This window comes from Silurus aristotelis (assembly GCF_946808225.1).
Source record: "Silurus aristotelis genome assembly, chromosome: 4".
Lineage (NCBI taxonomy): Eukaryota > Metazoa > Chordata > Actinopteri > Siluriformes > Siluridae > Silurus > Silurus aristotelis.
The window spans coordinates 4937015-4961510 of NC_139577.1; the positions used below are offsets into that span (position 1 = coordinate 4937015).

A 24496-nucleotide genomic window follows, 5' to 3' on the forward strand; every position below is an offset into this window, starting at 1 on the left:
TTTCATTTCATGTCAGTTCTTCACTAGTCTTCACTAACTTTACCATATTGTACAATAAGTTTAATCTTAGAAAGCTCTGAAACATCTTTCAGGTTGATCTGCAGGCATTGGTGGTTCAGTGGTAGAGTTCTCGGCTGCCACGCCGGAGGTCTGGGTTCGATTCCCGGCCAATGCATATCCAGCTTTTAATAGGCTTTTTTTGGCAAATGCCTTCAGCTGGCAAGCTTTTCATTTCATGTCAGTTCTTTACTAGTCTTCACTTACTTTACCTTATTGTACAATAAGTGTAATCTTAGCGACCTCTGAAACATCTTTCAGGTCATTTTTCAGGCATTGGTGGTTCAGTGGTAGAATTCTCGCCTCCCATGCGGGAGCCCCGGGTTCGATTCCCGGCCAATGCACATCAAGCTTTTAATAGGCTTTTTTGGAAAATGCCTACAGCTGGCAAACTTTTCATTTCATGTCAGTTCTTCACTAGTCTTCTGTACCTTGACCAAATTGTACAATAAGTTTAGTCTTAGCGAGGTCGGAGACATCTATCAGGACAATTCGCAGGCATTGGTGGTTCAGTGGTAGAAATCTCGCCTGCTATGCGGGAGTCCCGGGATCGATTCCCAACTAATGCACAGTAAGATATTAAAGAGTCTTTTTTGGCAAATGCCTTCATCTGGCAAACATTTCACTTCATGTCAGTTCTTCACTAATCTTCACTAACTTTACCAAATTGTACAATAAGTTTAGTCTTAGCGAGCTCAGAAACATCTTTCAGGCCACTCTGCAGGCATTGGTGGTTCAGTGGTAGAATTCTGGCCTGCCACGCGCGAGGCTCGGGTTCGATTCCTGTCCAACGCACAGCCTGCTTTTAATAGGCTTGTTTGGCAAATGCCTTCATCTGCCAAGCTTTTCACTTCATGTCAGGTCTTCAGTAGTTTCACAAAATCAGACCAAAAGTTTACTCTTAGCAAACTCTGAGACAAATTACAAGCCCATGCGCAGGCATTGGTGGTTCAATGGTAGAATTCTCGCCTCCCACTTGAAACCCCGGGTTCGATTTCCGGCCAATGCACATCCAGCTTTTAATAGGCTTTTTTGGAAAATGCCTTCAGCTGGCAAACTTTTCATTTCATGTCAGTTCTTCACTAGTCTTCAGTACCTTTACCAAATCGTACAATAAGTTTAGTCTTACTGAGGTTTTCCTTTCATGTCAGTTTTTCACTACTCTTTACTAACTTTACCAAATTGTACGATAAGTTTACTCTTAGCGAGCTCTGAAACATCTTTAAAGTGACTCTGCAGGCATTGGTGGATCAGTGGTAGAATTCTCGCCTGCCACGCGGCAGGCCCGGGTTCAATTCCCGGCCAACGCACATCAAGCTTTTAATAGGCTTTTTTGGAAAATGCCTACAGCTGGCAAACTTTTCATTTCATGTCAGTTCTTCACTAGTCTTCTGTACCTTGACCAAATTGTACAATAAGTTTAGTCTTAGCGAGGTCGGAGACATCTATCAGGACAATTTGCAGGCATTGGTGGTTCAATGGTAGAAATCTCCCCTGCTATGCGGGAGTCCCGGGGTCGATTCCCAGCTAATGCACAGTAAGATATTAAAGAGTCTTTATTGGCAAATGCCTTCAGCTGGCAAGCTTTTCATTTCATGTCAGTTCTTTACTAGTCTTCACTTACTTTACCTTATTGTACAATAAGTGTAATCTTAGCGACCTCTGAAACATCTTTCAGGTCATTTTTCAGGCATTGGTGGTTCAGTGGTAGAATTCTCGCCTCCCATGCGGGAGCCCCGGGTTCGATTCCCGGCCAATGCACATCCAGCTTTCAATAGGCTTTTTTGGAAAATGCCTTCAGCTGGCAAACTTTTCATTTCATGTCAGTTCTTCACTAGTCTTCAGTACCTTTACCAAATCGTACAATAAGTTTAGTCTTACTGAGGTTTTCCTTTCATGTCAGTTTTTCACTACTCTTTACTAACTTTACCAAATTTTACGATAAGTTTACTCTTAGCGAGCTCTGAAACATCTTTCAGGTGACTCTGCAGGCATTGGTGGATCAGTGGTAGAATTCTCGCCTGCCACGCGGCAGGCCCGGGTTCAATTACCGGCCAACGCACAGCCATCTTTTAATAGGCTTGTTTGGCAAATGACTTCAGCTGGCAAGCTTTTCATTTCATGTCAGTTCTTCACTAGTCTTCACTAACTTTACCATATTGTACAATAAGTTTAATCTTAGCAGGCTCTGAAACATCTTTCAGGTTGATCTGCAGGCATTGGTGGTTCAGTGGTAGAGTTCTCGGCTGCCATGCCGGAGGTCTGGGTTCGATTCCCGGCCAATGCATATCCAGCTTTTAATAGGCTTTTTTTGGCAAATGCCTTCAGCTGGCAAGCTTTTCATTTCATGTCAGTTCTTCACTAGTCTTCAGTACCTTTACCAAATCGTACAATAAGTTTAATCTTACTGAGGATTTCCTTTCATGTCAGTTTTTTACTACTCTTTACTAACTTTACCAAATTGTACGATAAGTTTACTCTTAGCGAGCTCTTAGCGAGCTCTGAAACATCTTTCAGGTGCATCCACCAATGCATCTTTCAGGCATTGGTGGATCAGTGGTAGAATTCTCGCCTGCCATGCGGCAGGCCCGGGTTCAATTCCCGGCCAACGCACAGCCATCTTTTAATAGGCTTGTTTGGCAAATGCCTTCAGCTGGCAAGCTTTTCATTTCATGTCAGGTCTTCACTAGTCTTCACTAACTTTACCATATTGTACAATAAGTTTAATCTTAGCAAGCTCTGAAACATCTTTCAGCTTAATCTGCAGGCATTGGTGGTTCAGTTGTAGAATTCTCCCCTCCCACGCAAGAGCCCCGGGTTCGATTCCCGGCCAATGCACATCCAGCTTTTAATAGGCTTTTCTGGCCTTCAGCAGGCAAGCTTTTCACTTCATGTCAGTTCTTTGCTAGTATTCAGTACCTGGCCAAATCGTACAATAAGTTTACTCTTAGCGAGTGTGAAGACATCTTTCAGGCCAATTTGCAGGCATTGGTGTTTCAGTGGTAGAATTCTCGCCTGCCACAGGGGGGGCCCGGGTTCGATTTCCGACCAATGCACAACAAGATTTTAATTGGCTTGTTTGGCAAATGCCTTCAGCTGGCAAGCTTTTCATTTTATGTCAGTTATTCAGTAGTCTTCAGTAACTTGACTATATTGTACAATAAGCTTACTCTTAGCGAGTTTAGAGACATCTTTCAAATCAATCTGCAGGCATTGCTGGTTCAGTGGTAGAATTCTCGCCTGCCATGCGGAGTCCCGGGTTCGATTCCCAGCTAATGCACATCCAGCTTTTAATAGGCTTTTTTGGCAAATGCCTTCAGGTGGCAAGCTTTTCATTTTATGTCAGTTCTTCACTAGTCTTCAGTAACTTGACTATATTGTACAATAAGCTTACTCTTAGCGAGCTCAGAGACATCTTTCAAATCAATCTGCAGGCATTGCTGGTTCAGTGGTAGAATTCTCGCCTGCCATGCGGGAGTCCCGGGTTCGATTCCCAGCTAATGCACATCCAGCTTTTAATAGGCTTTTTTGGCAAATGCCTTCAGGTGGCAAGCTTTTTATTCCATGTCAGTTCTTCACTAGTCTTCAGTAACTTGACCAAATTGTACAATAAGCGTACTCTTAGCGAGCTCAGAGACATCTTTCAGACTAATCTGTAGGCATTGGTGGCTCAGTGGTAGAATTCTCGCCTGCCACAGGGGGTGCCCGGGTTCGATTTCCGACCAATGCACAACAAGATTTTAATTGGCTTGTTTGGCAAATGCCTTCAGCTGGCAAGCTTTTAATTTCATGTCAGTTCTTCACTAGTCTTCACTAACTTTACCTAATTGTACAATAAGTTTAATCTTAGCGACCTCGGAAACAACTTACAGGTTAATTTGCAGGCATTGGTGGTTCAGTGGTAGAATTCTCGCCTCCCACGCGGGAGCCCCGGGTTCGATTCCCGGTCAATGCACAGCAAGCTTTTAATAGGTTTTTATGGCCTTCAGCTGGCAAGCTTTTCATTTCATGTCAGTTCTTCACTAGTCTTCTGTACCTTGACCAAATTGTACAATAAGTTTAGTCTTAGCGAGGTCAGAGACATCTATCAGGCCAATTTGCAGGCTTTGGTGGTTCAGTGGTAGAATTCTCCTCTCCCAGGCGGGAGCCCCGGGTTCGATTCCCGGCCAATGCACATCCAGCTTTTAATTGGCTTTTATGGCCTTCAGCTGGCAAGCTTTTCATTTCATGTCAGTTCTTCACTAGTCTTCTGTACCTTTACCAAATTGTACAATAAGTTTAGTCTTAGCAAGGTCGGAGACATCTATCATGGCAATTTGCAGGCATTGGTGGTTCAGTGGTAGAATTCTCGCCTGCCATGCGGTTGGCCCAGGTTCGATTCCCGGCCAATGCCTCTCCAACTTTTAATAGACTTGTTTGGCAAATACCTTCAGCTGGCAAGCTTTTCACTTCATGTCAGTTCTTTGCTAGTATTCAATACCTGGTCAAATCGTAGAATAAGTTTACTCTTAGCGAGTTTGAAGACATCTTTCAGGCCATTCTGCAGGCATTGGTGGTTCAGTGGTAGAATTCTCGCCTTCCAAGCGGGAGGCCCGGGTTTGATTCCTAGCCAATGCACAGCCAGCTTTAAATAGTCTTTTATGGCAAATGCCTTCAGCTGGCAAGCTTTTCATTCCATTTCAGTTATTCACTAGTCTTCAGTAACTTGACTATATTGTACAATAAGCTTACTCTTAGCGAGCTCAGAGACATCTTTCAGGTCAATCTGCAGGCATTAATGGTTCAGTGGTAGAATTCTCGCCTGCCATGCGGGAATCCCGGGTTCGAATCCCAGGTAATGCACAGTAAGATATTAAATAGTCTTGTTTGGCAAATCCCTTCTTCTAGCAAGCGTGTCAGTTCTTTATTAGCTTTACAAAATCATACAATAAGTTTACTCTTAGCAAACTCTGAAACAACTTACAAGCCCGTGTGCTGGCATTGGTGGTTCAGTGGTAGAATTCTGGCCTGCCATGCGGGAGGCTCGGGTTCGATTCCTGTCCCATGCACAGCCTGCATTTAATAGGCTTGTTTGGCAAATGCCTTCATCTGCCAAGCTTTTCACTTCATGTCAGGTCTTCAGTAGCTTGACAAAATCAGACCAAAAGTTTACTCTTAGCAAACTCTGAGACAAATTACAAGCCCATGCGCAGGCATTGGTGGTTCAATGGTAGAATTCTCGCCTCCACGCGGGAGTCCAGCTTTTTGCATTGATTCCCGGTCAATGCACAGCAAGCTTTTAATAGGTTTTTATGGCCTTCAGCTGGCAAGCTTTTCATTTCATGTCAGTTCTTCACTAGTCTTCTGTACCTTGACCAAATTGTACAATAAGTTTAGTCTTAGCGAGGTCAGAGACATCTATCAGGCCAATTTGCAGGCTTTGGTGGTTCAGTGGTAGAATTCTCCTCTCCCAGGCGGGAGCCCCGGGTTCGATTCCCGGCCAATGCACATCCAGCTTTTAATTGGCTTTTATGGCCTTCAGCTGGCAAGCTTTTCATTTCATGTCAGTTCTTCACTAGTCTTCTGTACCTTTACCAAATTGTACAATAAGTTTAGTCTTAGCAAGGTCGGAGACATCTATCATGGCAATTTGCAGGCATTGGTGGTTCAGTGGTAGAATTCTCGCCTGCCACGCGGTTGGCCCAGGTTCGATTCCCGGCCAATGCCTCTCCAACTTTTAATAGACTTGTTTGGCAAATACCTTCAGCTGGCAAGCTTTTCACTTCATGTCAGTTCTTTGCTAGTATTCAATACCTGGTCAAATCGTAGAATAAGTTTACTCTTAGCGAGTTTGAAGACATCTTTCAGGCCATTCTGCAGGCATTGGTGGTTCAGTGGTAGAATTCTCGCCTTCCAAGCGGGAGGCCCGGGTTTGATTCCTAGCCAATGCACAGCCAGCTTTATATAGTCTTTTATGGCAAATGCCTTCAGCTGGCAAGCTTTTCATTCCATTTCAGTTATTCACTAGTCTTCAGTAACTTGACTATATTGTACAATAAGCTTACTCTTAGCGAGCTCAGAGACATCTTTCAGGTCAATCTGCAGGCATTAATGGTTCAGTGGTAGAATTCTCGCCTGCCATGCGGGAATCCCGGGTTCGAATCCCAGGTAATGCACAGTAAGATATTAAATAGTCTTGTTTGGCAAATCCCTTCTTCTAGCAAGCGTGTCAGTTCTTTATTAGCTTTACAAAATCATACAATAAGTTTACTCTTAGCAAACTCTGAAACAACTTACAAGCCCGTGTGCTGGCATTGGTGGTTCAGTGGTAGAATTCTGGCCTGCCATGCGGGAGGCTCGGGTTCGATTCCTGTCCCATGCACAGCCTGCATTTAATAGGCTTGTTTGGCAAATGCCTTCATCTGCCAAGCTTTTCACTTCATGTCAGGTCTTCAGTAGCTTGACAAAATCAGACCAAAAGTTTACTCTTAGCAAACTCTGAGACAAATTACAAGCCCATGCGCAGGCATTGGTGGTTCAATGGTAGAATTCTCGCCTCCACGCGGGAGTCCAGCTTTTTGCATTGATTCCCGGTCAATGCACAGCAAGCTTTTAATAGGTTTTTATGGCCTTCAGCTGGCAAGCTTTTCATTTCATGTCAGTTCTTCACTAGTCTTCTGTACCTTGACCAAATTGTACAATAAGTTTAGTCTTAGCGAGGTCAGAGACATCTATCAGGCCAACTTGCAGGCTTTGGTGGTTCAGTGGTAGAATTCTCCTCTCCCAGGCGGGAGCCCCGGGTTCTATTCCCGGCCAATGCACATCCAGCTTTTAATTGGCTTTTATGGCCTTCAGCTGGCAAGCTTTTCATTTCATGTCAGTTCTTCACTAGTCTTCTGTACCTTTACCAAATTGTACAATAAGTTTAGTCTTAGCAAGGTCGGAGACATCTATCATGGCAATTTGCAGGCATTGGTGGTTCAGTGGTAGAATTCTCGCCTGCCACGCGGTTGGCCCAGGTTCGATTCCCGGCCAAAGCCTCTCCAACTTTTAATAGACTTGTTTGGCAAATACCTTCAGCTGGCAAGCTTTTCACTTCATGTCAGTTCTTTGCTAGTATTCAATACCTGGTCAAATCGTAGAATAAGTTTACTCTTAGCGAGTTTGAAGACATCTTTCAGGCCATTCTGCAGGCATTGGTGGTTCAGTGGTAGAATTCTCGCCTTCCAAGCGGGAGGCCCGGGTTTGATTCCTAGCCAATGCACAGCCAGCTTTATATAGTCTTTTATGGCAAATGCCTTCAGCTGGCAAGCTTTTCATTCCATTTCAGTTATTCACTAGTCTTCAGTAACTTGACTATATTGTACAATAAGCTTACTCTTAGCGAGCTCAGAGACATCTTTCAGGTCAATCTGCAGGCATTAATGGTTCAGTGGTAGAATTCTCGCCTGCCATGCGGGAATCCCGGGTTCGAATCCCAGGTAATGCACAGTAAGATATTAAATAGTCTTGTTTGGCAAATCCCTTACTCTTAGCAAACTCTGAGACAAATTACAAGCCCATGCGCAGGCATTGGTGGTTCAATGGTAGAATTCTCGCCTCCCACGCGGGAGTCCAGCTTTTTATAGGCTTTTTTGGCAAATGTCTTCAGCTGGCAAGCTTTTTATTCCATGTCAGTTCTTCACTAGTCTTCAGTAACTTGACTAAATTGTACAATAAGCTTACTCTTAGCGAGCTCAGAGACATCTTTCAGACTCATCTGCAGGCATTGTTGGCTCAGTGGTAGAATTCTCGCCTGCCACACGACAGGCCTGGCTTCGATTCCCGGCCAATGCACAGTAAGATATTAAAGAAGCTTGTTTGGCAAATGCCTTCAGCTGGCAAGCTTTCATTTCATGTCAGTTCTTTACTAGTCTTCACTAACTTTACCTTATTGTACAATAATTTTAATCTTAGGGAACTCTGAAACATCTATCAGGTTAATTTGCAGGCTTTGGTGGTTCAGTTGTAGAATTCTCACCGTCTACGCGGTAGCCCAGGGTTCGATTCCCGGCCAATGCACATCCAGCTTTTAATAGGCTTTTTTGGCAAATGCCTTCAGCTGGCAAGCTTTTCATTTCATGTCAGTTCTTCACTAGTCTTCAGTACCTTTACCAAATCGTACAATAAGTTTAGTCTTACTGAGGATTTCCTTTCATGTCAGTTTTTTACTACTCTTTACTAACTTTACCAAATTGTACGATAAGTTTACTCTTAGCGAGCTCTTAGCGAGCTCTGAAACATCTTTCAGGTGCATCCACCAATGCATCTTTCAGGCATTGGTGGATCAGTGGTAGAATTCTCGCCTGCCATGCGGCAGGCCCGGGTTCAATTCCCGGCCAACGCACAGCCATCTTTTAATAGGCTTGTTTGGCAAATGCCTTCAGCTGGCAAGCTTTTCATTTCATGTCAGTTCTTCACTAGTCTTCACTAACTTTACCATATTGTACAATAAGTTTAATCTTAGCAAGCTCTGAAACATCTTTCAGCTTAATCTGCAGGCATTGGTGGTTCAGTTGTAGAATTCTCCCCTCCCACGCAAGAGCCCCGGGTTCGATTCCCGGCCAATGCACATCCAGCTTTTAATAGGCTTTTCTGGCCTTCAGCAGGCAAGCTTTTCACTTCATGTCAGTTCTTTGCTAGTATTCAGTACCTGGCCAAATCGTACAATAAGTTTACTCTTAGCGAGTGTGAAGACATCTTTCAGGCCAATTTGCAGGCATTGGTGTTTCAGTGGTAGAATTCTCGCCTGCCACAGGGGGGGCCCGGGTTCGATTTCCGACCAATGCACAACAAGATTTTAATTGGCTTGTTTGGCAAATGCCTTCAGCTGGCAAGCTTTTCATTTTATGTCAGTTATTCAGTAGTCTTCAGTAACTTGACTATATTGTACAATAAGCTTACTCTTAGCGAGTTTAGAGACATCTTTCAAATCAATCTGCAGGCATTGCTGGTTCAGTGGTAGAATTCTCGCCTGCCATGCGGAGTCCCGGGTTCGATTCCCAGCTAATGCACATCCAGCTTTTAATAGGCTTTTTTGGCAAATGCCTTCAGGTGGCAAGCTTTTCATTTTATGTCAGTTCTTCACTAGTCTTCAGTAACTTGACTATATTGTACAATAAGCTTACTCTTAGCGAGTTTAGAGACATCTTTCAAATCAATCTGCAGGCATTGCTGGTTCAGTGGTAGAATTCTCGCCTGCCATGCGGGAGTCCCGGGTTCGATTCCCAGCTAATGCACATCCAGCTTTTAATAGGCTTTTTTGGCAAATGCCTTCAGGTGGCAAGCTTTTTATTCCATGTCAGTTCTTCACTAGTCTTCAGTAACTTGACCAAATTGTACAATAAGCGTACTCTTAGCGAGCTCAGAGACATCTTTCAGACTAATCTGTAGGCATTGGTGGCTCAGTGGTAGAATTCTCGCCTGCCACAGGGGGTGCCCGGGTTTGATTCCTAGCCAATGCACAGCCAGCTTTTAATAGTCTTTTATGGCAAATGCCTTCAGCTGGCAAGCTTTTCATTCCATTTCAGTTATTCACTAGTCTTCAGTAACTTGACTATATTGTACAATAAGCTTACTCTTAGCGAGCTCAGAGACATCTTTCAGGTCAATCTGCAGGCATTAATGGTTCAGTGGTAGAATTCTCGCCTGCCATGCGGGAATCCCGGGTTCGATTCCCGGGTAATGCACAGTAAGATATTAAATAGTCTTGTTTGGCAAATCCCTTCATCTGGCAAGCGTGTCAGTTCTTTATTAGCTTTACAAAATCATACAATAAGTTTACTCTTAGCAAACTCGGAGACAAATTGCAAGCCTGTGTGCAGGCATTGGTGTTTCAGTGGTAGAATTCTCGCCTGCCACAGCGGGGGCCCGGGTTCGATTTCCGACCAATGCACAACAAGATTTTAATTGGCTTGTTTGGAAAATGCCTTCAGCTGGCAAGCTTTTCATTTTATGTCAGTTATTCAGTAGTCTTCAGTAACTTGACTATATTGTACAATAAGCTTACTCTTAGCGAGCTCAGAGACATCTTTCAAATCAATCTGCAGGCATTGCTGGTTCAGTGGTAGAATTCTCGCCTGCCATGCGGAGTCCCGGGTTCGATTCCCAGCTAATGCACATCCAGCTTTTAATAGGCTTTTTTGGCAAATGCCTTCAGGTGGCAAGCTTTTCATTTTATGTCAGTTCTTCACTAGTCTTCAGTAACTTGACTATATTGTACAATAAGCTTACTCTTAGCGAGCTCAGAGACATCTTTCAAATCAATCTGCAGGCATTGCTGGTTCAGTGGTAGAATTCTCGCCTGCCATGCGGGAGTCCCGGGTTCGATTCCCAGCTAATGCACATCCAGCTTTTAATAGGCTTTTTTGGCAAATGCCTTCAGGTGGCAAGCTTTTTATTCCATGTCAGTTCTTCACTAGTCTTCAGTAACTTGACCAAATTGTACAATAAGCGTACTCTTAGCGAGCTCAGAGACATCTTTCAGACTAATCTGTAGGCATTGGTGGCTCAGTGGTAGAATTCTCGCCTGCCACAGGGGGTGCCCGGGTTCGATTTCCGACCAATGCACAACAAGATTTGAATTGGCTTGGTTGGCAAATGCCTTCAGCTGGCAAGCTTTTAATTTCATGTCAGTTCTTCACTAGTCTTCACTAACTTTACCTAATTGTACAATAAGATTAATCTTAGCGACCTCGGAAACAACTTACAGGTTAATCTGCGGGCATTGGTGGTTCAGTGGTAGAATTGTCGCCTCCCACGCGGGAGCCCCGGGTTCGATCCCGGCCAATGCACAGCAAGCTTTTAATAGGCTTTTATGGCCTTCAGCTGGCAAGCTTTTCATTTCATGTCAGTTCTTCATTAGTCTTTTGTACCTTGACCAAATTGTACAATAAGTTTAGTCTTAGCGAGGTCAGAGACATCTATCAGGCCAATTTGCAGGCTTTGGTGGTTCAGTGGTAGAATTCTCCCCTCCCAGGCGTGAGCCCCGGGTTCGATTCCCGGCCAATGCACATCCAGCTTTTAATAGGCTTTTATGGCCTTCAGCTGGCAAGCTTTTCATTTCATGTCAGTTCTTCACTAGTCTTCTGTACCTTTACCAAATTGTACAATAAGTTTAGTCTTAGCAAGGTCGGAGACATCTATCAAGACAATTTGCAGGCATTGGTGGTTCAGTGGTAGAATTCTCGCCTGCCACGCGGTGGCCCAGGTTCGATTCCCGGCCAATCCCTCTCCAACTTTTAATAGGCTTGTTTGGCAAATACCTTCAGCTGGCAAGCTTTTCACTTCATGTCAGTTCTTTGCTAGTATTCAATACCTGGTCAAATCGTAGAATAAGTTTACTCTTAGCGAGTTTGAAGACATCTTTCAGGCCATTCTGCAGGCATTGGTGGTTCAGTGGTAGAATTCTCGCCTTCCAAGCGGGAGGCCCGGGTTTGATTCCTAGCCAATGCACAGCCAGCTTTTAATAGTCTTTTATGGCAAATGCCTTCAGCTGGCAAGCTTTTCATTCCATTTCAGTTATTCACTAGTCTTCAGTAACTTGACTATATTGTACAATAAGCTTACTCTTAGCGAGCTCAGAGACATCTTTCAGGTCAATCTGCAGGCATTAATGGTTCAGTGGTAGAATTCTCGCCTGCCATGCGGGAATGCCCGGTTCGATTCCCGGGTAATGCACAGTAAGATATTAAATAGTCTTGTTTGGCAAATCCCTTCATCTGGCAAGCGTGTCAGTTCTTTATTAGCTTTACAAAATCATACAATAAGTTTACTCTTAGCAAACTCGGAGACAAATTACAAGCCCGTGTGCTGGCATTGGTGGTTCAGTGGTAGAATTCTGGCCTGCCATGCGGGAGGCTCGTGTTTGATTTCTGTCCCATGCACAGCCTGCATTTAATAGGCTTGTTTGGCAAATGCCTTCATCTGCCAAGCTTTTCACTTCATGTCAGGTCTTCAGTAGCTTGACAAAATCAGACCAAAAGTTTACTCTTAGCAAACTCTGAGACAAATTACAAGCCCATGCGCAGGCATTGGTGGTTCAATGGTAGAATTCTCGCCTCCCACGCGGGAGGCTTGGGTTCGATTCCCAGCCAATGCACGTCCTGCTTTTAATAGGCTTTTTTTGGCAAATGCCTTCAGCTGCCAAGCTTTCATTTCATGTCAGTTCTTTACTAGTCTTCACTAACTTTACCTTAATGTACAATAATTTTAATCTTAGGGAACTCCGAAACATCTATCAGGTTAATTTGCAGGCTTTGGTGGTTCAGTTGTAGAATTCTCGCCGTCCACGCGGTAGCCCAGGGTTCGATTCCCGGCCAATGCACATCAAGCTTTTAATAGGCTTTTTTGGAAAATGCATACAGCTGGCAAACTTTTCATTTCATGTCAGTTCTTCACTAGTCTTCTGTAGCTCGACCAAATTGTACAATAAGTTTCGTCTTAGCGATGTCGGAGACATCTATCAGGACAATTTGCAGCCTTTGGTGGTTCAGTGGTAGAATTCTCGCCGGCCATGCGGGAGTCCCGTGTTCGATTCCCAGTTAATGCACAGTAAGATATTAAAGAGTCTTTTTTGGCAACTGCCTTCATCTGGCAAGCATTTTACTTCATGTCAGTTCTTCAGTAGTCTTCACTAACTTTACCAAATTGTACAATAAGTTTAGTCTTAGCGAGCTCAGAAACATCTTTCAGGCCAATCTGCAGGCATTGGTGGTTCAGTGGTAGAATTCTGGCCTGCCATGCGGGAGACTCGGGTTCGATTCCTGTCCCATGCAGAGCCTGCATTTAATAGGCTTGTTTGGCAAATGCCTTCATCTGCCAAGCTTTTCACTTCATGTCAGGTCTTCAGTAGCTTGACAAAATCAGACCAAAAGTTTACTCTTAGCAAACTCTGAGACAAATTACAAGCCCATGCGCAGGCATTGGTGGTTCAATGGTAGAATTCTCACCTCCCACGCGGGAGCCCCGGGTTCGATTCCAGGCAAATGCACATCCAGCTTTTAATAGGCTTTTTTGGCAAATGTCTTCAGCTGGCAAACTTTTTATTCCATGTCAGTTCTTCACTAGTCTTCAGTACCTTTACCAAATCGTACAATAAGTTTAGTCTTACTGAGGTTTTCCTTTCATGTCAGTTTTTCACTACTCTTTACTAACTTTACCAAATTGTACGATAAGTTTACTCTTAGCGAGCTCTGAAACATCTTTCAGATGACTCTGCAGTCATTGGTAGATCAGTGAAAGAATTCTCGCCTGCCACGCGGCAGGCCCGGGTTCGATTCCCGGCCAATGCACAGCCAGCTTTTAATAGGCTTGTTTGGCAAATGCCTTCAGCTGGGAAGCTTTTAATTTCATGTCAGTTCTTCACTAGTCTTCACTAACCTTACCAAATTGTACAATAAGTTAAATCTTAGCGAGCTCTAAAACATCTTTCAGCTTAATCTGCAGGCATTGGTGGTTCAGTTGTAGAATTCTCGCCTCCCATGCGGGAGCCCCGGGTTCGATTCCCGGCCAATGCACATCCAGCTTTTAATAGGCTTTTTTGGAAAATGCCTTCAGCTATCAAACTTTTCATTTCATGTCAGTTCTTCACTAGTCTTCAGTACCTTTACCAAATCGTACAATAAGTTTAGTCTTACTGAGGTTTTCCTTTCATGTCAGTTTTCACTACTCTTTACTAACTTTACCAAATTGTACGATAAGTTTACTCTTAGCGAGCTCTGAAACATCTTTCAGGTGCCTCTGCAGGCATTGGTTGATCAGTGAAAGAATTCTCGCTTGCCACGCGGCGGGCCCGGGTTCGATTCCCGGCCAATGCATAGCCAGCTTTTATTAGGCTTGTTTGGCAAATGCCTTCAGCTGGGAAGCTTTTCATTTCATGTCAGTTCTTCACTAGTCTTCACTAACCTTACCAAATTGTACAATAAGTTAAATCTTAGCGAGCTCTGAAACATCTATCAGCTTAATCTGCAGGCATTGGTGGTTCAGTTGTAGAATTCTCCCCTCCCACGCGGGAGCCCCGGGTTCGATTCCCGGCCAATGCACATCAAGCTTTTAATAGGCTTTTATGGCCTTCAGCTGGCAAGCTTTTCACTTCATGTCAGTTCTTCACTAGTCTTCTGTACCTTGACCAAATTGTACAATAAGTTTAGTCTTAGCGAGGTCGGAGACATCTGTCAGGCCAATTTGCAGACTTTGGTGGTTCAGTGGTAGAATTCTCCCCTCCCTGGCGGGAGCCCCGGGTTCGATTCCCGGCCAATGCACATCCAGCTTTTAATAGGCTTTTATGGCCTTCAGCTGGCAAGCTTTTCATTTCATGTCAGTTCTTCACTAGTCTTCTGTAGCTCGACCAATTTGTACAATAAGTTTAGTCTTAGCAAGGTCGGAGACATCTATCAAGACAATTTTCAGGCATTGGTGGTTCAGTGGTAGAAATCTCGCCTGCCATGCCGGAGTCCTGTGTTTGATTCCCAGCTAATGCACAGTAAGATATTAAAGAGTCTTTTTTGGCAAATGCCTTCATCTGGCAAGCATTTCACTCCATGTCAGTTCTTCAGTAGTCTTCACTAACTTTACCAAATTGTACAATAAGTTTAGTCTTAGCGAGCTCAGAAACATCTTTCAGGCCAATCTGCAGGCATTGGTGGTTCAGTGGTAGAATTCTGGCCTGCCAAGCGGGAGGCTCGGGTTCGATTCCTGTCCCATGCACAGCCTGCATTTAACAGGCTTGTTTGGCAAATGCCTTCATCTGCCAAGCTTTTCACTTCATGTCAGGTCTTCAGTAGCTTGACAAAATCAGACCAAAAGTTTACTCTTAGCAAACTCTGAGACAAATTTCAAGCCCATGTGCAGGCATTGGTGGTTCAATGGTAGAATTCTCGCCTCCCACGCGGGAGCCCCGGGTTCGATTCCCGGCCAATGTACATCCAGCTTTTAATAGGCTTTTTTAGAAAATGCCTTCAGCTGGCAAACTTTTCATTTCATGTCAGTTCTTCACTAGTCTTCAGTACCTTTACCAAATCGTACAATAAGTTTAGTATTACTGAGGTTTTCCTTTCATGTCAGTTTTTCACTACTCTTTACTAACTTTACCAAATTGTACGATAAGTTTACTCTTAGCGAGCTCTGAAACATCTTTCAGGTGACTCTGCAGGCATTGGTGGATCAGTGAAAGAATTCTCACCTGCCACGCGGCAGGCCCGGGTTCGATTCCCGGCCAATGCACAGCCATCTTTTAATAGGCTTGTTTGGCAAATGCCATCAGCTGGGACGCTTTTCATTTCATGTCAGTTCTTCACTAGTCTTCACTAACCTTACCAAATTGTACAATAAGTTAAATCTTAGCGAGCTCTGAAACATCTTTCAGCTTAATCTGCAGGCATTGGTGGTTCAGTTGTAGAATTCTCCCCTCCCACGCGGGAGCCCCGGGTTCGATTCCCGGCCAATGCACATCCAGCTTTTAATAGGCTTTTTTGGCCTTCAGCTGGCAAGCTTTTCACTTCATGTCAGTTCTTTGCTAGTATTCAGTACCTGGCCAAATCGTACAATATGTTTACTCTTAGCAAGTGTGAAGACATCTTTCAGGCCAATTTGCAGGCATTGGTGTTTCAGTGGTAGAATTCTCGCCTGCCACAGGGGGGCCCGGGTTCGATTTCCGACCAATGCACAACAAGATTTTAATAGGCTTTTTTGGCAAATGCCTTCAGGTGGCAAGCTTTTTATTCCATGTCAGTTCTTCACTAGTCTTCAGTAACTTGACTAAATTGTACAATAAGCGTACTCTTAGCGAGCTCAGAGACAAATTACAACCCCACTTCCAGGCATTGGTGGTTAAGTGGTAGAATTCTCGCCCCCCGGGTTTGAATCTTGGCCAATGCACATTCAGCTTTTAATAGGCTTTTTTGGAAAATACCTTCAGCTGGCAAGCTTTTCATTCCATGTCTGGCAAGTTTTTCATTACATGTCAGTTCTTCAGTAGTCATCAGGAGCTTGACCAAATTTTACAATAAGTTTACTGTTAGCGAGCTCAGAGACATCTTTCAGGTTAATCTGCATGCATTGGTGGTTCAGTAGTAGAATTCTCGCCTGCCACGCGGGAGGCCCTGGATTGATTCCCAGCCAATGCATGTCCAGCTTTTAATTGGTTTGTACGGCAAATGCCTTCAGCTGCTAAACCTTTTATTTCATGTCAGTTCTTCACTAGTCTTCAGTAACTTTACCAAATTGTACAATAAGCTTATTTTTTGCGAGCTCGGAGATATCTTTCAGTCCAATCTGCAGGCATTGGTGGTTTAGGGGTAGAATTCTTGTTTGACATGCGGGAGGCCCGGGTTCGATTCCTGCAAGCTATTAAAGAGGCTATTTTGGCAAATGCCTTTAGCTGGCAAGCTTTACATTTCATGTCAGTTCTTCACTAGTCTTCAGTAACTTTACCAAATTGTACAATAAGCTTACTCTTAACTAACTCCGAGACATCCTTCAGGCCCATGTGCCAGCATTGGTGGTTAAGTGGTGTAACCCAGTAAATATTGGTACACACTGATTTATAATTGTTCTTGTATTTAAATAAGCTTGTATGACAAGTGCCTTCCGCTGGCAAGCATTACATTCCATGTCAGTTTCTTGTTCTTCAGCCAAATGACACAATATGCTTACCCTTAATGTGCTTCTTATCTAATCTGCATAAGTATATGTTCTGAATTACTAACAACATAGTTTCATTGATGGATTTTTCATGTGCAGTGCTGGACTGTTGGGTCAAATTGCTGGTCAACACAGTTCACTATTTCAATTGAACTATTAGCGAAGCGCTTCCAACCATGATACTTCAACCTGATATTTACAAGTGCAAGGCGCTCCATTTTAAGTCCTAAGCCAGGTTTGATTCCCAGCCAATTCACAGCTAAATTTTAAAGAGGCGTGTCTGTCAAATGTCTTCAGCTGGCAAGTTTTGCATTCTATGTCAGTTCTTCCCTAGTCTTCATTTACTTTACCAACAATTGGGTGGCAAATGCCTTCAGTTGGTAACTTTACAGTCCATGTCAGTTCTTCCATAGTCTTTAGTAAATTTGGCAGATTGTACAGTAGACTTACTCTTAACGAGCTTGGAGACATCTGTCAGGCCCATGTGCATGCATTGGTGTTTAAGTGGTAGAATTCACAACTGCCATAATTTTAAAGAGGCTTGTATGGCAAGTGCCTTCAGCTGGCAAGCTTTACATTTCAAGTCAGTTCTTTCTTGTTCTTCAGTAATTTTGCCATATTTGATAAAAAATTTGCCAAACCTGAATGTAGGTTAGCAAGCTGGAAGAAGCTGGTACAAATTGACATCAACAATCAGTCATGGGGTGATGCTGGTGTGTTCACAGGAATCTATGAACTGCAAATTCTGCTTTTGGAGGAATTGAATGCTGTTCAATTACACTGGAGGCTTTCACATAAGGTGCGCTTTGTCCATTTAACAGACTCACTTCAAGGTTACTAGATTGATAATTTTCATCCAGGTGTTGCAGGTAAGCATGTTGCTGCATCAGTATTTCAGTTTTAAAATCATTGTTCCCTATGAATAACTTTAACAACGCTAATTACAGTTTGGAGCTTATGCCACTGTTTGTATACATTGTACACTCTAATAATATGCTTTTATTAATCAGGACATGCCACCATCAGTGACATGTTCAGCTGACCATTCTGACACTAAATTATCATTTAGCTTGTACTTTAATTCTCAGTGTGAAGGTTTGGGAATTTTTAATAATTAAACTATAGTACATGTCAAGTCAAGTAGGCTCCATTGTCATTCCAACCATAAACAGTCAGAGGTGGGAAGTAACAAAGTACAAATACTTTGTTACTGTACTAAAGTAGATTTTTCTGTTATCAGTACTTTACTCCACTATTTATTTTTTGGACAACGTTTTACTTGCACTCATTAAATTTGTACACAAATATCTGTACTTTCTACTTCTCACATTTTCAAACCAGCCTCGTTACTTTTAGTATTATTTCTTCTCATTGAGCGCTGTTTCCAGCCTTTTAACCAATCACTGTGCGGCTTTTTCACCATATCACTGGTGTGTTATCTATCAGACGTAGACGTAGGCATGCGGAGAAAAAATAAACAAGGCAACAAGAGGAACAGGTAATGTAAATTCAGAAGGAGTCACCGATGTAAAAATAAATGAAACAAATACATTCCTCAACACCCATATATAAGGGAGATGTTCAAAAATATCGGTGTAAAAAAGTGTTGGCTTTCAATAATTCGCCGTCAAATTTGAGAAAGCACATACAGGTAATCTAACGTTTTATTGTTATATCTTTCTTGTTATAAACCATTTTAATGTTTAAGTTTTTTCCCTACAATTTTGTTTGTCTTTTATATAAGGAATGCTGCCACATGTTGTAATTTTTTAAAATAAGGATGTTCTAAATGTTCTTGATTTCTGTAGGATGTAGCTGTCATTTGAAATCTGAGGTTTAGTCAGAGTTTCTATATGTTGTAGAAAAAATTATAGATAGATAGATAGATAGATAGATAGATAGATAGATAGATAGATAGATAGATAGATAGATAGATAGATAGATAGATAGATAGATAGATAGATAGATAGATAGATAGACACAAAAGTATTGGGACACCTGACCTTTCCTGCTATATGTGGTTCTTTTCCAAACTTATACCACAAATCTGGAGGCACTCAATTCTACAAAATGTCTTTAGATGCGCTATAATACAATTTTGCATTCTTTTGAACTTGGAAACTCAAAACCTGTTCCAGCATTGTAATGCCCCTGTGCACAAACTGAGCTCCTTTAAGATCTGGTTTACATGCTTTAGAGAGGAAGCTTTTGAGTGGCCTGCTATAGAGCTCTGATCTCATCCCTACTGGACACCTTTGGGATAAATTGGAATGCTGACTGCACTCCAGGCCTCCTCACCTACATCAGTACCTGCCTTTCGTAACACCCTTGTGGCTGATGAACACAAATATCCATAAGCACACTCCAAATATCTAGTGGAACATCTTCCTAGAAGAGTGGAGGGAATTATATGGGACTAAATGTTAAATTCATTGTTTAGAAATTACATACCGTACTTATGACCAGGTGACCCAATACTTTTAGAAATATAGTGTGTAATATATATATATATATATTTATATAATAAATTATATGTCATCTTAGTCTTTTCTCTGCTTGTATTCTATATGGTGGTTGTTCAGCCTGGATACATTCAGTTTTTGTACTTATTATGATATTATGTGAGGTTCAGTTACCAGCGTGACACTAAAACAGGTAGCAGTAATGGCTACTTTTTACTTAACTACATGTCAGAGCCCAAATTTTTTTACTTTAACTTGAGTAAAAAAGTGTAGTCAGTACTTTAACTTTTACTGGAGTCTTTTAAAACATGAGTATCTGTACTTCTACTTAAGTAAACGATGTATATACTTTTGCCACCTCTGTATACAGTGCAGTAAACAGTTAAACAAAACAAGATTGAACTAAAAAAAAACTCTAAACTAACAATTGGTGTCTTTGGATGCAGCAGCATGACATTGTTCCTTTACTTGAACTAGGAGACCCAAACCTGTTCCAGCATGATGAAGACTTTTCAGTTCATTATGGTTAAATAAAAATATTTGGATTTTCCAGAAAATAGATATGCAGCATCAAGGACCTGAAGTTTGATATTCTAATCAAAATAGCAATTCTACTTATGTATACTTATGAATATGTATATCAAGTACTTTTGTCTCAATATAAAAAACTTTTTTTCGGCTTCTCCCATTAGGGGTCGCCACAGCAGGTCATCCGGATGTTTGATTTGGCACATGTTTTTACGCTGGATGCCCTTCCTAACGCAACCCTCCCTATTTATCTGGGCTTGGGACCGGCACTGAGAGGGGCTGGGGTTGGTTCCCTTACCGGGGTTCGAACCCGGGCTGCAGCGGTGAGAGCGCCGCATCCTAACCACTAGACCACCAGGGACTTTTTTCTCAATATAATATGTGCATATACTGTACCCCATCATTTTGACTATTTAAATTGTAATTCGGCTTTAAGGCACATGAATAAGCATATTTCAGTTTTGTACAATATGTATGGTAAAAATGTATGCTGTTGCTGTTATGTTTTCCTTACAGTTTAATGTTTCTAATAGGGAAAATATTTAGCAATTTTCATCAGCAGATTCACGCTCTAATTCTAATTCCACCAGTTTAGAATAGAACAGTCTGTTTTGTTTCATTTATCTATAATAAACAAATATACCAATATTGACACCAACAACAATTTGCACATTTAATCCTGGCCTGGCCCAAAAAGTGAGTTTCTTTGCTTTTGATAATTTGTTAAATAAATGTATACAAAAACAACAAATAATTCTTTCCTACCAATTACACTGATCCAAATAACCCTGCTGAGTTACAAAGCAAGAGGTGACCCATCAGCATAAATCATATCCTCACCATTTGAATAATGTGCACACTTGTCATAAGGCTGATGAGGCTGAGCATTTGCAACACACCCTTCCAGATCGATTGCGCATTGTTGCTTTCCTAATGCCATTTACAGGCAGAAATAAATCAATTCCAGACCTAATGCTTAAATGTATTTGTTTTCAGGAGTTAGGCAAATGTGCATGGAGATAAAAGTTATTTATGACAGCATTGAGAAATCTTGCTTGGAGATTTGAGACTCTCAGAGTGTGAACACATGCATAACCACTCATTATAATCCAGTGTAAAAATAATTAACTTATTAATACACTTTACTTGCTCTTTCCACTGTAATGCAAGCAATTGAAATGCTTACAATAAGCAGGTTTCGAACTGCACAATATGCAAACATGACTGCACCAGACTCACCTGTCTCTAACACATGCACACAACACACACACATATATATATATACAGTACAGACCAAAAGTTTGGACACGCCTTTTCATTCAAAGAGTTTTCTTTATTTTCATGACTATGAAAATTGTAGAGTCACACTGAAGGCATCAAGGGCTATTTGACCAAGAAGGAGAGTAATGGGGTGCTGCGCCAGATGACCTGGCCTCCACAGTCACCGGACCTGAACCCAATCGAGATGGTTTAGGGGTGAGCTGGACCGCAGAGTGAAGGCAAAAGGGCCAACAAGTGCCAAGCATCTCTCGGGGAACTCCTTCAAGACTGTTGGAAGACCATTTCAGGTGACTACCTCTTGAAGCTCATCAAGAGAATGCCAAGAGTGTGCAAAGCAGTAATCAAAGCAAAAGGTGGCTACTTTGAAGAACCTACAATATGACATTTTTCAGTTGTTTCACACTTTTTTGTTATGTATATAATTCCATATATAATTCCACAAGTGTTCATTCATAGTTTTGATGCCTTCAGTGTGAATCTACAATTTTCATAGTCATGAAAATAAAGAAAACTTTTTGAATGAGAAGGTGTGTCCAAACTTTTGGTCTGTACTATATATATATATATATATATATATATATATATATATATATATATATATATATATATATATATATATATATATATATATATATATACACAAAAATATCAGGTGACATTCATTGAAAGACAACAACACCGTGTTGAATATTTGTGGGGGTTTTTTTTGTCTATTTCAACTAAGTAATCAAAAAATGAACCAAATTTGTCTAGTGAATGTTTGCACTCTGAGTTCCATATTCAAGCCTCTTAAAGAGAGCGAGCCTTGATGACATCAATAAAACACCACATCCAACTGCTGTAGCCAAGAGATGATTTCTATTACCTCGTCAGTGAAAATCAATGACCTGTGAAAAACTTGACTCATAAATCCCACATCAGCTGCATTCTCTGGACCCGCACATGAAAACTGTAATGATTTACCCTCTTATCTGGTGTATTCCAAAAGTGGCAGCAAGTGACCTTTATTATAAATGCAGTCAATCAACTTTTTTTTTGTTTTTCTGAAATTTACTTCATTAGTTTTCCACTGGAGCCGTGAGAGTAATAATCCTAACAAGTACACCTGAACGTTGCGTAAAACCACATCAATCCATGAAAACCTGGCAACCACAGAACTACACACAGGTGATATTATTAATCTGAATGGGTTGTCCAGAGCATCAACATAAGCAGCTGCATGACTATTTAAAAAATACATGTAACTTTCTTTACTTAAATATTGATGCGAATTTTGATCTTAAGTCTCCAAATGTTAAAACTTTTAAATCTTATTTGACCTATTTGTAGCACTATGAACCTTGTAGCCTCTGTCTAATATAAGACACAAACTGTTCATTAAACCTGCCTTTTCTCAAAACTTATAAACGTAGTTTATATTCAGAAATTTCCATTTTTAGGCAAAAGCTTCAACCATAAATATAAAGTTTTATTTAGCACCTTTATATTTCGAAAAATATAAATTCTGTTTTTATCTTATTTTTCTTTGACCCACATTTTATACTGAGCTTTGTGTAACAGTCCAGGCAGGATCCGAGAGTATTGGACTTTAAACTTTGAAGTGACATTTTATAATTGCTGGATTTAAAAAAAATGTAAAAATAAAAAAAAAACAGCCATGAAACTTTTTATGTTTGAATAATTTGCATATTAAGTAACTTTATAGTTACTTAATAATATTATAGTAACTGTCAAAACACTTGCTCTTTTATTTGCCTTTCTTTAGGTCTGCAGCATAATGTATTAGACTGCTTTCTTATATTCTGCTGATATTGCAGACAGCCCTATTAATTAAAACTTTCTGCAGAATAGGTGAATGTAATACACTCAGTACTAAGAGGAATTGCATCCTGAATTCACAAATGTGCAGGAAGTCAAATAGCTATTGTTTATTAAATATTACCACAGTAGCTAAACAAAGAAGGTAGTGTGAGTAACAGAAAATCTAGTTTTATATTGAAATTAGTTATAAGATTAGACTTAAACCAAACATACTGTAGGAAATCAATTTTTACATTTTGTGTAAAATTCATGTTTGTTTTGTGATATCATTAAATGATGTTCATAATATTCGGTGCAGCAGTGGAACACGCTTTTCAAACGTTTTTTTTTTTTGCCTAAGCTTATATCTATAATGTCTATGTCTATATCTAATAATGTTTATGTCTATATTGTCCTTTAGATTTAGCCTAAAATATAAGCATTAGATTTGAAACAATGATAAACACTCGACTTGTTCACATGCTCTGTGAAGCAGCAATGTTTTACTAGCTGTTAAGTCATTGTGTGTGATCAGTGAGTACCTTGAAACAGAGCGATTAGCAGATGGCGTTCGATAGAGTTGCAGTCCAGGGGTCATAAACCCACCATCAATCAGTCCATTAATCGCCCTGTAGCTCAGCCTTCTCAGTGTCCACCACAGTGCTGAGAAAAAAACTTGATAACACTAAGTATTCCAGCACAATTTAACACAAAGTGTCTGTTATATGTCTATTATTTCTTATTATTATTTGAACTTGTTGGTTTTGAAGAAAGAGGCAAGAATGCTGATACCTTTTGACCTCCTATTATAACTCCAATCATTCGGATTAGAGGTTTGATTATGAATATTAGTAAAAATATACCACATGCTTGGATGATTATGAAATATTACAGTGATTCAGTATAATTACAATATATCATATAATATTTAAGCTTACATCACATTCCTAACCTAACTTGCAACACAGCTTAGCAAAAAATTAAAATAAATAAATAAATAAATAAATAAATAAATGGCAAGAGCTAGGAGAGAATTGTGATGAACAGACAGATTTCCACTGCATACATTGTGTCTGCTAATCCAGACAGATTTGCATCGCGTGTGAGGTTTAAAATCGTACTTCCATCATCTGCATTAAGCATAAAACTTTTATTAGTAATTAACTTGCCTGAATGTTTTTTAATTTGCATTGTATTGATTGTATTGTATTTTTCTTCAACAGTGCTGCTAGTTCTAAAGGGTGGAAAGCCTTTTCAAGATATAGCCTGTTTGATGAGTAAAGTGTTTCTTACAAATTTGCAAACGCAACACTATTGGTACTTCTTCTTGGACCAGTGTATAAAATGCATAGTAGTTTTTATACTATGTTACAAAGTCCCTACCACTTAAAAACTCTGAGATGTAGTAGCTTATAATTTATTACATATGTATACTTTCTTTCGGCTTCTCCCATTAGGGGTCGCCACAGAGGACCATCCGCATGTTTGATTTGGCACGTTTTTACGCTGGATGCCCTTCCTAACACATCCCTCCCCATTTATCCGGGCTTGGGACCAGCACTAAGGCTTTTGCAACCCTAATGGCTGGGGTTGGTTCTCTGACCGGGGATCGAACCCGGGCCGCAGCGGTGAGAGCGCCGCATCCTAACGACTAAACCATGAGGGAACCCAATTTATTTAAATATGTATAATTAATAATAAATAAATTA

The 24496-nt window shown here is 41.1% G+C and overlaps 2 long non-coding RNA genes across 2 annotated transcripts in view; one reads left to right on the top strand and one right to left on the bottom strand.

Moving 5' to 3' along the window:
• The window catches only part of LOC310725568, a 224887-nt gene that overhangs the window by 40210 nt on the left and 160181 nt on the right, over positions 1–24496 (bottom strand). The window lies entirely within an intron of this gene.
• The window catches only part of LOC310725544, a 35037-nt gene continuing 27598 nt past the window's right edge, over positions 17058–24496 (top strand). Inside the window, exon 1 of the long non-coding RNA XR_014533399.1 lies at positions 17058–17585. This is a non-coding gene — a long non-coding RNA (uncharacterized lncRNA). The remainder of the gene's footprint in view (positions 17586–24496) is intronic.